Here is a 14,302-nt window from a genome sequence, read left to right on the forward strand (position 1 = left end):
AAGGCTCAAGCTTGACTGGGAGTATTCCCAGGAAAGCTGGGGATTCAAGAGAAGATGACAGTGTAGACTTTAATTGGTTTACCAGAGAATCAAAATGGGAAGAAGATGAGATTGTGGCTAGAGTACCCAGGTGCCTCATCCCTAGAGCTTTCTTCTAGGTCTTTCTTCTAAGGAGAGCACATTTCAGTTTATACTTGAATATGTCAACAGATCCAGCATCGCATCTTATCTCTGTTGGTGCATATCATATCCCTTCCCTCCCTTCTTCTCTATCTTCTCTAATCTTCTACAGAAAAGCCATACAAATGGGTTTGAGGTGTGTTCACATGTCAAAGATAGCAGTGAAGAAGTCCTCAGCTATGTGTACATGTATTTTCAATTCTTTGCTTATACCACATATGTGAATGAATACGTTAAAGAATAAAACATTTACTAAGTACTTACTATCTGCAAAACCCTGTGCTAAACTCTGGGGGTTAAAAACAGATTAGACAGTCCTGCTCTCAATAAGCTCACTTTCTAAAAGGAGGCATAATACACAAATGGCCCACCTTCTTTGCCAACTCTGTTTCTTCATTACAATCCTTTATGACACTTCTTGGCCAAAGACCATTATTAGAAATTTGTTGTGATTTCCTTAAACTAATCATCACTCCTTGGGTCTTCTACAATACTGTTTTTTAAAACCCTTCCCTTCCCTTTAAAATCAATAATGAATATTGGTACCAAGGCAGAAGAGTGGTAAGGGTAGGCAGTGGGGGTTAAGGGACTTGCCCAGGGTCAAACAGCTAGGAAGTGTCTGAGTCCAGATTTGAACCCAGGACCTCCCATATCAGTCAGTGGCTTTCAGTCCACTGAGTCACCCAGCTGCCCTCTCCTACAATACTACTAAAACACATTTTTTTCAAACAGGTCCTTATCCTCATTGGATTTTATTGTATTGATGAGTTTCTCATGCTAGTTAGAAAAATTGATATGAATTTTGTTAAAATGCATTCTCTAGAGATTTCACTTTCATTCTAAAAGCTGAGCAAGATGGGGTAAACTTAAATCTTTACAGAAGGGATTTAAAAATTAGATGTAAGAAAACTAATATTTCTATCTAGCTTTTATGAGAAGGGTTGTATGAAAAGGAAGGAGAGAAAAGGAAAAACTTGAGCAGAATATGAAAATAAGAAAATCATGTTGCTGAATTAGAGGAGTTTGGATTAGTGATATATATCACAGGTTCTAACTGGGGAGGAACAATTTGTAGGAAATTGAAGAAAATTTGAAAAGCAATTTCCAGACCAAGATACTGGTTTAGAATATACTTATAGGGGACAGCTGGATAGCTCAGTGGATTGAGAGCCAGTCCTAGAGATGGGAGGTCCTAGGTTCAAATCTGGCCTCAGACACTTCCCAGATGTGTGACCCTGGGCAAGTCACTTGACCCCCATTGCCTAGCCCTTACCACTCTTCTGCCTTGGAGCCAATACACAGCAAGATGGAAGGTAGGGGTTTAAAAATTTTTTTTTTAAAAGAATATACTTATAGGCTACAAAGGGGGCAAGAAAAAAGATAATTATGGAAAATATAAAAGTAGGATGGCAGTTTGGGGAGGAGAAAAAGGATTATGGAAGTAGATAAAAAAAGAAAATTAATATGGTTGCAAAGCATTAAGATAAGCAAGAAAAGGTAAGCGAAATAATTGTAATTAAATAAATTGATTGAATGGGAAATATGGGTGAAATAGACAAGAAATTCATGCAAGACATAAGGGAAAATGGGAGCAACCATGGCAGTGAGAAACAATTTTGAATGAAAGTGATAATTAGCTGGGGAAAAGTTTCAATCAGGTGTTTAGGGCTGAGATATAACACCCACAAATACAATAGTTTCAAGAAACAGGACTAAATTCTCAACCATTTTTGGAGATTAAATTTTATAGTGACTTGTATGGAATGTGCAATGATTGTGTTTATTTCCCAGCTGAATAACTCTTATCTGTGTTCTAGGGGTACGCTGAACTCCCCCTGGAAGAGAAGGTAAAAGAAGAGAATTTCTTCATACTCCAGGATATTGGGGAGAAAGAAGAGTACCTAAAAAACAGCAACAGCAGCAGCAGCAGCAGCAACAACAACAAAAGACTTCAATGGGAGTTGAGGGAGAAGGGAGCCAAGGTGGAAGAGGGAAGATGACCACTATCAAAATAATGGACCATGGAAGAGTATTATGTAGAGAAGAAAGAGAAAAGGGAAATTATATAATTAAAGCCTTTAAAAAGGTTCCTGAATTCCAGCCATAGCACTGCTGGGTTTGTACCCCAAAGAGATAAGAAGGAAAAAGACTTGTATATTCATAGCTGCGCTCTTTGTGGTGGCCAAAAATTGGAAAACGAGGGGATGCCCTTCAATTGGGGAATGGCTGAACAAATTGTGGTATATGTTGGTGATGGAATACTATTGTGCTCAAAGGAATAATAAAGTGGAGGAATTCCATGGGGACTGGAACGACCTCCAGGAAGTGATGCAGAGGGAAAGGAGCAGAACCAGGAAAACATTGTACACAGAGACTGATACATTGTGGTATAATGGAACGTAATGGACTTCTCCATTAGTGGCAGTGTAATGTCCCTGAACAATCTGCAGGGATCTAGGAGAAAAACACTATCCACAAGCAGAGGACAAACTGTGGGAGTAGAAACACCAAGAAAATAACAACTGCCTGACTACAGCGGTTGAGGGGACATGACAGAGGAGAGACTCTAAACGAACACTCTAATGCAAATACTAACAACATGGCAATGGGTTTGAATCAAGAACACGTGATACCCAGTGGAATCACGCGTCAGCTATGGGGGGTGGGGGAGGAGGAAGAGAAAATGATCTTTGTCTTTAATAAATAATGCTTGGAAATGATCAAATAAAATATTATTAAAAAAAAAAAGGTTCCTGAAGATGAGAGCTGAATGCTCTGAGGACAGAGAAGCTGCTTATCCTCCCAAGAATAACATAGTAGAGCCATGAATGAGAGCTCACTCAGGAAGGGGCATAAGGATTAGAGAATAGTAGTGAGAGATGGTGATGTTCCGATTGGTTGCACAGAGGCAGCTATTTGTAGATCTGACAGTAACTGAAAGTTTTCTAATATCGATTATTATCTTCCTTGGTCATGTATGCAAAACATAGAGTATCTGCCAAGACTTATTTTTAAAAATATTTTATTTATTTTATTTTCCCAATTATATGTGATAATTTTCAACATACTTTTTCCGAAATTGCAAGCTCCAAATTGTCTCCTTCCCTCCCTTTCCTCCCTGCTCCTGGAGATGGTGAACAATTTGATCTGGGTTATACATGTATGATCTTGCAAAACACATTTCCATATTGGTTATGTTGTGAGAAAATACTCATATAAAACCATAAACAAACTAAAGTGAAAAATCTTATGCTTTGATCTGCATTCTGACTCCAACAGTTCTTTCTTTGGAGGTGGAAAGTATTCTTTGTCCTAAGTCCATCAGAATTGTTCTGGGTCATTGTATTGCTGAGAGTAGCTAAGACTCTCACAGTTGATCATCATACAATTTTGCTGTTGTTGTGTACAATGTCCTCCTGGCTCTGCTCACTTACTTTCATCTAACTTACTCTTACAGTCCATGTAGGTCTTGTCAGGTTTTTTTCCTCTGAAATTCTCCCCCTCCTCATTTCTTATAGGACAATCGACAATTCTATTAACGTCATATAGCACAAATTGTTTAGCCACTCCCCAACTGATGAGCATCCCCTCGATTTCGAATTCTTTGTCACTACAAAAATAGCAGCTATATTTTTTTGTACAAATAGGTCCTTTTTCCCTTCCACCGAGACTTAATAAAACAGATAATGACCACTACCTATGACAATTAACCTAGGCAAAAATGGCACTTCCAGTAAATAACTCTATAACATAATTGTGAAAATTTTGATAATTGCAAAGTGTTTTCTGTAATTTTTCAGCCTGCCAGATTCTTTATAATCCCATTTGGGGTTTTCTTGGCAAAGATACTAGAGCAGTTTGCTATTTCCTTCTACAGTTCATTTTACAGATGAGGAAATTGAAGCCAACAGGGTTACATGACTTGCCCAGGGTCACACAGCTAGTAAATGTCTGAGACCAGATTTGATCTCACAAAGATGAGTCTTCTTGACTCCAAGCCCAGGACTCTATCCACTGTGCCACTTAGTTCCCATAATTATGAAGTACCATGCAAGAAATTGAAAAGCTTGTGTTTTCCTCACTATTATCCATTGAAGGTGAGGGATGTAAAAGAGAGAAAAATTAATTTTCAAAGTGAACAGTTGGCTGAGGAGGTGGGGTCTGGAATGGGATTTGGATTACTGGATCACGTTTTACAATATAGTGTTGATGGAGATGGAGTACACCTAACGAAGATTGATAAGAATGTCTTTGCCAGATATTTTTGAGTCTAATCAAATGTGTCTTAAACTAAAAGGGATAGAGGAAGAAAGAGACTTCCTGTGTCGACCTCAAAATCAGATATTATAGAGAAATTAAAATGGAAGAAAAAAAGGAAGAAGAACATCAAATGAAATATACAAAAATTAATGGGAGACAAAATCCAAGTAAGAAGCCAGGAGTAAATCCATGGATTAAAATGTCTCTTAAATACCCAACTAAATGGAGAGAGATATCACCAAGACTTTATGAGATGAAACCTATGACTGGGCTCTGATGCTGGATGAATAGATCTTGTTTAAAAAAAATAATAAAGATAGAATTGTTAGGGAAGATAGCTCCATGAAAGGTGCAAAGGAGCCCAAACTCCTGGTTTTACTCCAAAAATGATTGAAAAAGAGCACAGATTGAATTAATTCTATCTACTTCCCCTCCACTGTCCCTCTTCTCTTCTCCTCACTTAGTCTGTGATCATGGATACTTACATCTTTCTTTTTTATCTTTGTTTGATGATCCACACTCTACAGTTGAAGTTTGTTTTGTTCTCTCACTGTCCTATCTTCCTTCTTAGAGCTCTGCCTCCTATTCTCAACTATTTTTCTGTTCTTTAATGTATTCCTACAAAAAAAAAGCTTTATGTGTGATTGTATTCAAGCTCGCCTTGTCTAATTCAGATGAAAGTGAAATTCATGTGATATTCATTCTTTCCCACCTCATCTTCTGTTCTCTTCATCTCATGTACCCTGAGTTCCTGAGATTATAAGTTCCCTCTCCTTTCTTCCCAACCATGTTCCCCTTCCCCCTCCCTTTTTTCCCCTTCTTTTAAGACCACAAAGTTCATTCTTCTATAAAGCATGAACTCACTCAGCCCTAGGTACTTTTCTATTACCCAGCCCCCTCTCTTTTTTTTTCCTTTAGCCCTTTAACATTTCTTTTAAGGATGAAAGATTTATTCAAAACCATAGATAAACCCTTAGATTCAGTCTTTGAAAGAAAGAACTGGTATAGAGAATAGAGCCACAGAATTGAGTGCTATAAAGAAGAGAAGGGCTGTGCTCATAGAGTAAAGCCACATGACCCCAGGAAAGGAGGAACCCTGTGGTCTCAGTGATGGTAATGAACGGAAGCAGCTAGCAAAACAGTTAGGAGTTCCCCAGGCAAGTCAGGAGCTATAGGAACACAAGCCAATATATTTGTGAAGTAACAGTGATGAAGCAATAGAGGAGTTTCTGAACTAAACAGAATACTTCCTCCTGCCCAGTGCCAAGTTTAGGGACCCAGCAAAAAAGTTTTGGATCTAAGTTGGAACTAAAGACCAGGAATAGAGAAGGCATAGTCACTGTATGGAAGACTAAACTTGTACCTTGCCTTTATTGATAGTATGAATTTAAGAGAATGATGCAATTTCAAGAAAGGAGGTCAATTTTCTAACTACTTAAGATGCTTTCTCCTTAGGGAAGACAATTCCTGCCACCTTCTTGCTAACTGGAGGAAATAGACTCTTAGTCTCTTATAATGCTTCAATGCATTCTCATTACTAAAGCAGTTAATTTCCCAATTCCCTGAAAGATTTTTGGCTGCAACACATGGCTACTCTTGGTTCCGGTCCCACTCACAAATGGGGCCAAGTGGAAGAAGGTGGGAGAAAGAAGAGAAAGATCGTACTTAATGAGAATGAGTCCTGGGGCAGAGCTGACCTGGATGAAGAAGACCTCGAATATGGTTCACTCATAACCAGTCTGGCCCTAGGACTCTAGACCCTCTCTGCCATCATCAGGAGTCAGCTAGATGGGATAGTACATAGAAAACTGGACCTAGAGTTGGAAAGACAGGTTCAAAATCCAGTCTCAGCCATGTAAGAGTTATGCGAACCTGGGCAAGTCACTCAACCTTTGTCTGCCTCAGTTTCCTCAACTGTAAATGGGGATATTAATAGCACTGACCTCGCAGGGTTATTGTGAGGATCCAAGAAGATATTTGCAAAGCACTTAACACAACTGACACATAGTAGGGTTTAATAATTCTTTTTCCCACCTTCCCCTCCATCATCAGGAAAAACTAGATATTTGACATCTGCCCTGCTGCTTTGGACATATTACTCCATCATCTCTTTCTTAGAAATTGATGATCAAGGGGGGCAGCTGGGTAGCTCAGTGGATTGAGAGCTAGGCCTAGAGATGGGAGGTCCTAGGTTCAAATCTGGCCTCAGACACTTCCCAGCTGTGTGACCCTGGGCAAGTCACTTGACCCCCATTGCCTAGCCCTTACCACTCTTCTGCCTTGGAACCAATACACAGTATTGACTCCAAGACGGAAGGTAAGGGTTTAAAAAAAAAAAGAAATTGATGATCAAATCAACATTATCTTTGCAACCATGAAAAGCATGCCAATCTATTGCCCTGTGGTTCTACTCAGAATCATTGTGATTGAGTATTTATGTGCATGAAATAACAAGGAGAAGTAGCCAGGGAAGGGGACTTTGGTCTTGGCATCCTGCTACTCAGAATCACAAGACTCCAAGTGGACAAACTGGTTAACCAAAGTCCCTTTCTCTGGCCATCAGTCTCTATTCTTTCATACATGTTCATGTCAGTCCCCTCCCCTCTGAAGTCCTTATTCCATTTTCTACCTACCATCCACTGTGCCCTCTGATAGCCTTGTTCCATAACTAAACTTCCCTTCTTATTAGATCTGTGTATACCCCATTAGAAATTGCTTGAAATATATGTTATATTAATTTACATGTGATCCCTTTGATATAACATAATTTCTTTGAGGACAAGGGCAGCCTCTTCTTTGGGAAACATGTAGCTGGTCATCTAGTCCATCCCAGTAGCCATCTATCTATTTGTTGTCTTTGGTAACTACTTAGTAATTATTTCTTAGACAGTGGCAAGATATCTAATGACACTTCACCAGACCAGCCTCCAATCTATTAACTACCCATGCCAACCACTCCTCCCATTCTTCCATGAGACCTTTGGGCTTTATGATCATATTCAAATGACTTCTTCTATTCATTACAATCCTCCTTAGTCTTATCCTACCATATACTATCTCCCTGGATCTGCCAACTAACTAGAAGTGTGAATTTGAACAAATCACTTTTGAACAAATCTCACTAGTCCTAAGTTTTCTTCCCTGACAGATGGGAGGGTTGGATAAGATGCTTCCTAAGTTCCCTTCTCTCAGAACCACACCTTGGACATAATTTTCCAATTTCATTCTTCCCCCTGAAACTATTTACTGTACCCTACAGGCTTTATGACTGCATCCTCCCTATCCCAGGTGTCAAGATCTGTTTTAAAAGTAGCCTATCAGACTCTCCACTCAACACAAGAAAAAAAGCTTGAAATATCAAATCCCCCAATGGCCTTTCTAACCATTGCCTCAACTTATCCCTATACTAATACAACAAATATAATGATGGACAATCCTAAATCTACCAATTGGGACACTTGGTTGTTCCTTTAATGATCCCTGGTTCTAGCAACAGCTCGAGAGGTTCCAATTTATTCTCTCAATAAATTTTTTGTAGCATTAGAGTTATAAGTATTTAATTATTCACATGGAATTTGTTCAATTCTTGTATCTCCCCAATTAGGCTCCCCATAGACAACACATCCAAAAATTTATCATGGAAAATAAAAAATTATGCATTACCTCTACATATAGGAGACCCTCCCTTTCAAAAATAGTCCAGTCTCCCCAAATCACTACTGATCATTTTAATGTTCTGCGTAATGAAATAACCCCAATCAGCATCATATTAAAACCAAATTTCCTTGCCATTATCATTTTCAATCAACCAAATAACAAAGTTATGCCTCAAAAGAATTCCTATTAATAAATTTTAAAAGGTGAAATTTAGAAAAAGTTCAGAAATCATGATGATCTTTGCCAAGTCATCCTCACATCTTTAAAAAAATCCATAAATGGGGGCAGCTGGATAGCTCAGTGGATTGAGAGCCAGGCCTAGAGACAGGAGGTCCTATGTTCAAATCTGGCCTCAAACACTTCCCAGCTGTGTGACCCTGGGCAAGTCACTTGACCCCCATTGCCTAGCCCTTACCACTCTTCTGCCTTGGAGCCAATACACAGTATTGACTCTAAGACAGAAGGTAAAGGTTTTTAAAAATAAATAAATTTTAAAAAATTTTTAAAAAATCCATAAACCCCGGAAAGATTTTTCACAAGGATGAACCCACCTCTTGATTCATATTCCAGCCTCATGTAGCTCTCTATCAGAATTCATGTAGGGGGCTCAGATTTATGCCAGCCAGACATAAGAAGATAAATCAGCTAAAATTTCAGATTCCCAAAGTCCTTTCCAAGCTGTGTGCTAAGGATTTCCTCTACTAACCCTTTGGTACTTTGATCCCCCTTTTACATTTTCCTTTATATACAGTATAATCTTTACCCTATTAGAATGGAAGCTCTTTGAGGTGAGGAATTGTCTTGCTTTCTATTTGTATTTGTATTCCCAGCTCTTAGCATTGCACTTGGCACATAGTATCTGTTTATTAGATGCCTGCTGGTTGCCTGAATTTGCTCATTATCATCATTTGGAGAACCCAAGATTTCTCAATTCCGATCTACTGTCACTCTTCCCATTCCGCCCTCTTCTCCCCATCGTCTATTTTTTTTTTTGCTCCTCCCTCCACTGGAGCTGCAATTTCCTGAAACCTTTTTTACTTTCTCCCTAAAACTGTCAAATACTTCCTAGCATAGGGAAATTCAGAAGTCCAATATGCTTTTCCCCCCAAGCTCTCTTACACTACTGGGAAAGACAATACATTCCCCCAAACGAAATTAATCCCTGACCCACCATGACTTCTGGATTTAAAAGGCACGTGTGTACACAGAGCCCTACATATCCATACTCATACACACATACCAAACCCTGAAGCAAAAAGCCCACTTTTAAGTCATCATATGTCAAAGAGAGGTCAAACTTTAGTCAATGTTTCCACATCTGTGGCAATTTTCCTATGTCTCTAAAATAGAATTCATCCATCAGTAGAAAGCCCCCTCCTTTTTCAAGAATGTATGGCTCCTGGCTAGCTGGCAAAGTGGATAGAGTGCTAGTCCTGAATTTAGGAAGATTCATCTATATGAGTTCAAATCCGACCTCAGACATTGACTACTGTATGTCCCTGGACAAATCACTCAATCCCGTTTGCCTCAGTTTTCTCATCTATAAAATAAACTGGAGAAGGAAATGCCAAACCACTCCTGTATCTTGCCCAAGAAGTGTGACCCTGGGCAAGTAACTTAACTTTTTTGCCTCAGTTTCCACATATGTAAAAAGAGTTATAGAAGAAAATGGCAAAAAACATTCCAATGTCTTTACCAAGAAAACTCCAAATGAGGTCACAAAGAGTCAGAAGTGACTGAAAAATTACTAAACAACAATATAGACCCTAAATTGTCACGATTGCTCTTCATGTTTTTCCCTGCATCCTAAGCAGTATTGTGTCTTCCCAGCTTACCAAAATGTAACAGGTTTCCAAGATTTCTCATAGCTGACAATCTCTTTTAATTATCTGACAATTTGCAAGCTGCTATCTAAAGTGGTACCCGATGCCCAGGGCAAACATCCCACCACTACCACCCCTGAATTCTAGCTCCTTTTCACAGTTCCTCCTGCACCTTTCATTTCTCTAGGCCCTGACTCTAACCTTTGTAGCCATGCTCTTGCTCATTTATAATTTTCTCATCATGTTTGTGTTCTCAGAGAGCCAGGATCACTTCCTGTAAAGCATGAAGACTCCTACCAGGATCTGTGAGCAGCCCTTTCCCTCTCTTCATTTAATTCCAGTCCTCCAAGATGAAATATAATTGCTCCCAGGGACTTCTCTTCTGTCCTGGCCCCTGAATCTGAGAAGGTTGTAGAAGAAACTCAAATATAGCTAAGTACTTTTGTGCCAACATAGCTTATATAACCAGTTAAAAGCTATGGGGAATAGTCTTTATGTGCATGAAGTCAACTTCCTAATGCCTGGAACCCAACTTCCCCTCTAGAAAATTTCCATATAAAAAAATACCAACTCAAAGTAGTTTAAAAGAAATATGGCTAGACTAGGAGGTTTTCACCCAGGCTCTGCTTTTGTTTAGTCATTTTCAGTCATGTGACCCTATTTGGGGTTCTTTTGGCAGAGACACTAGAATGGTTTGCCATTTCTTTCTTCAGCTTATTTTATAGATAAAGAAATGGAGGTAAACAAAGTTAGTGACTTGCCCAGGTTCATACAGCTAGCTAAAGTCTGAAGCCACATTTGAACTTAGAAAAAGGAGTCTTTCTGATTCTAAACCCATCACTCTCTCCCTTGTAACCTGGCTGCCACTAACTAGACACACGAATCTGGACAAATCACTTAAATCTCTATGAGTCTAGAGTTGCCTCACTTACCAAATGGAAGATTTATTAAAATGTCCTTCAAGGCTTTTTCTAACAGGACCTCACTATTCATATGCTTTATGTTTTTAACAAAAAAAATAATTTATTAGATGCTTTCCTGGCATGTGCTTTTGTAAACATCAGATGAGACCTGCCTCCCAGTGAGGTGCTGGAGAGGAACCAGAATCTTGGGCTCTACTAATATAGTCCAGTGGGAAGAGCACTAACTCTGTAGAGAGAAGACTTGGGTTAAAACTCTACCTCTGGGGGGCAGCTGGGTAGCTCAGTGGATTGAGAGCCAGGCCTAGAGACAGGAGGTCCTAGGTTCAAATCTGGCCTCAGACACTTCCCAGCTGTGTGACCCTGGGCAAGTTACTTGACCCCCATTGCCTAGCCCTTACCACTTTTCGTAAAGGTTTAAAAAAAAAACAACAAAAAAAGCAAGAGTCAGTCATAAGAGTCGGAAATGACTAAACAACAATCATAACCCACAGGACTTCCCCTGTGATATTATGATAATCTTAAGGAAATACAGTCACTCAATAATATTCATCAAAAGGGAACTCTAGCCAGACCCAGAGATGGGAGGTCCTGGGTTCATATCTACAGACACTTCCCAGCTGTGTGACCCTGGGCAAGTCTCTTGACCCCCATTGCCTAGCCCTTACCACTCTTCTGCCTTGGAGCCAATACACAGTATTGACTCCAAGACAGACGGTAAGGGTTTAAAAAAAAAACTCTACCTCTGATACTACCTGTGTGACCTTGTATAGATTGCATAACCTCTTTGGATCTTGGTTAAATCACCTGTAAAATGGAAGTCTTGGCCTGGATGGGTTCTGAGTCCCATTATGGATCTCATATATCCTTTATGAAAAGTAATCTTTTATTAATGCTTTTTGTTTTTACATCAAACATTTCTTTTTCTTATTTTTTTAATCTTTACCTTCCATCTTAGAATCAATACTGTGTATGATTCCAAGGCAGAAGAGTGGTAAGGGTTAGGCAATGGGGATTAAATGAGTTGCTCAGTCACACAGCTAGGAAGTGTCTGACGTCAGATTTGAACCCAGGATCACCTGTCTTTAGTCCTGGCTCTCAATCCACCAACCCATCTAACTGCTACTACTGTTATTTTTTAAAATATCATCCCCACTCATCCAGTGCACAACTAAGAAAGCTATGAAAAAAACAACAATAATCATGTCTAGAAGCATAAGCAATATTTTATCCTCCTAGTTCCGTCCCCTATAATATTATGTAATAGCCTGTGAACTGGTATTACCAATGCTTGCATTCCCCAGTTAGGTTCCTGTTCTTCTGCACTGCCTACCTTGTTCAGATAAGAACCTCTTTTTTGTTGGGGGATTTTCTTTTATGGTCCATGGTCTCAGTTCTCTATAAGGCATTTTCTTCTCCTCCTAGCTTCCCTTCTAGTTTCATTAGCATTATATGGATCAGCTCATCTCCTCAGACCTCCTATTATTGAGCTAACTTTCACATTCCCATTGAGCCCCAACTCCTCCTTACAATAACCAACCCAGATGAAACTCTAACTGCCTCCTCCAACTGTACCTAGGTCTGGGTTGCTCTTGGCCAGAACCTCCCCCAGTGACCTAAGAGAGGGTTAGTGGTAAATGTCTAACAAATGGTGGTCAAACTGAATTGAATCAAGACTTGGGGGAAAGCAAAGAATTTGTTTATTCCAAGATACAAAGCTGCTCCTTGCTACAAATGACCATCTCTTTAATACCACTATTTCCCTGGTGGTGCCATGTGGCTAGAGTGGTGGAAGATCATAATTCAATTTAGTTCAATCCAATCCCAGAAATATCCACATTTCTAGCTTCTATCAAGTCTCAACTAAAATCTCGTCTTTTATAGGAAGTTTTTCCCAATGCCTCTTAATTCTAATCCCTTCCCTCTGTTACTTATTTCCCAGTTATCCTGTATTTAACTTTTTTTGGTATATTTGTTTCCATGTTTTCTCTCTCATTGGATTCTAAGTTCCTCGAGGGCAGAGACAATCTTTTAACCACTTTTGTATCCCCAGTGCCTCTGTGTCTGGCATATAGTAGGCCCTTAATAAATGCTTATTGATTGATTGATATTTATTAAGCTCTTACTACATGCAAGGTCTGGTGCTAGGCTCTCAAGACAAAAGGACAAAAGCAAAGCAGTCCCTAACCTCAGCACATTTACAGTCTGCTATTCTTAAGACAGAAGGTAAATGTTTAAAAAAAGAAAAGAAAGCATGCATAAGAGAGGGCATAAAGGTAGAGTGTGCTGGAACAAGTTCCTAGCTCTCTAGGGACTCACTTTTAAATTTTCGGTGGGAGCTTTTATATCTCAGAAATCTGAAAGTGCCAAATTATAAATTGGGACTTGTTATTTTGTCAAATGTCTAGACTTTTTAATATAATGAAAAAATGTTTTATAAAAAGATTAAACTTAAAAGTGTATTAGCATACTTTTTTGTAGACCTGGTTGTTAAACATACCAGCATACTCCTACATAAAGGACATCATCAAGGATATGTCTGACCTGAAGAGAAGATGGTCAATCATAGAATGAGAGCAAAAAACAATAAGCTGGAAGCTTGAATGATGTGTTCCCTTTGGAGGACTTATAAAATTTTAAAATAGCCAAGAATAAAGCATGAAGAAAAGGCAGGGATGGGCTGTTATCTGCTTTATTAGAAAGACTGCCCAATCTGAAAAAGACAAGTAATTCAGTGAAATACTGAAGAAAGAGGACTTGATGTGAAATTGAAGGAAATGAATTCAAATTCCACCAAATGGTCCCCCATTTCTTCATCTACAAAATGAGGAGACTAAACTAGATGGCCTCTGAGTTTCCCTTCTCGCTAGGCATATATATGTGTTACATAAACCCAGTGTGAGTCCAGAGTATGTCCAACATGTGACTGGGAAAGAGCAGAGAACAACTACAAGGAGCCCCAGTGCTAATGAAGTATTTAGTAAGTCAAAACCAAAAGGAAGCTCAGCTATGGATGCATCTGGTGAAGAAGTTCAATATTGCATAGAATGAAAGACCTTTGAACCAAGGTCAGTTGAATGATGTCAAACAGGAGATGAAAAAAAACTGAACATCAACCTCTTGGATGTCAGTGCACTTAAATAGTCAGGAAAGTGTAAGTTTAATTCAGGTGATTCTAATACATACTACTGTTGGAAAGAATCCCTTAGGGGGGAAAAAAACTCAGTAGCCCTCATAATACAAGTTTCAACCATTGACACCAAAGAGGCCAAAGTTGATGAGTTCTATGAAGATTTATAACATCTTCTAGAAATAACTACCAAAAAAAGATGTAACATACATCATAAGGAATTACAATGCTAAAGTAGGAAGTCAAAAGACCATTGGAAGAAGAAGAAAGTTTAGACTTGGAGTACAAAATGAAACAGAGCAGAGACTAACAGAGTTTTGTCAAGGGAACTT

This window comes from Monodelphis domestica, chromosome 5 (genome assembly GCF_027887165.1).
Source record: "Monodelphis domestica isolate mMonDom1 chromosome 5, mMonDom1.pri, whole genome shotgun sequence".
Classification (NCBI taxonomy): domain Eukaryota; kingdom Metazoa; phylum Chordata; class Mammalia; order Didelphimorphia; family Didelphidae; genus Monodelphis; species Monodelphis domestica.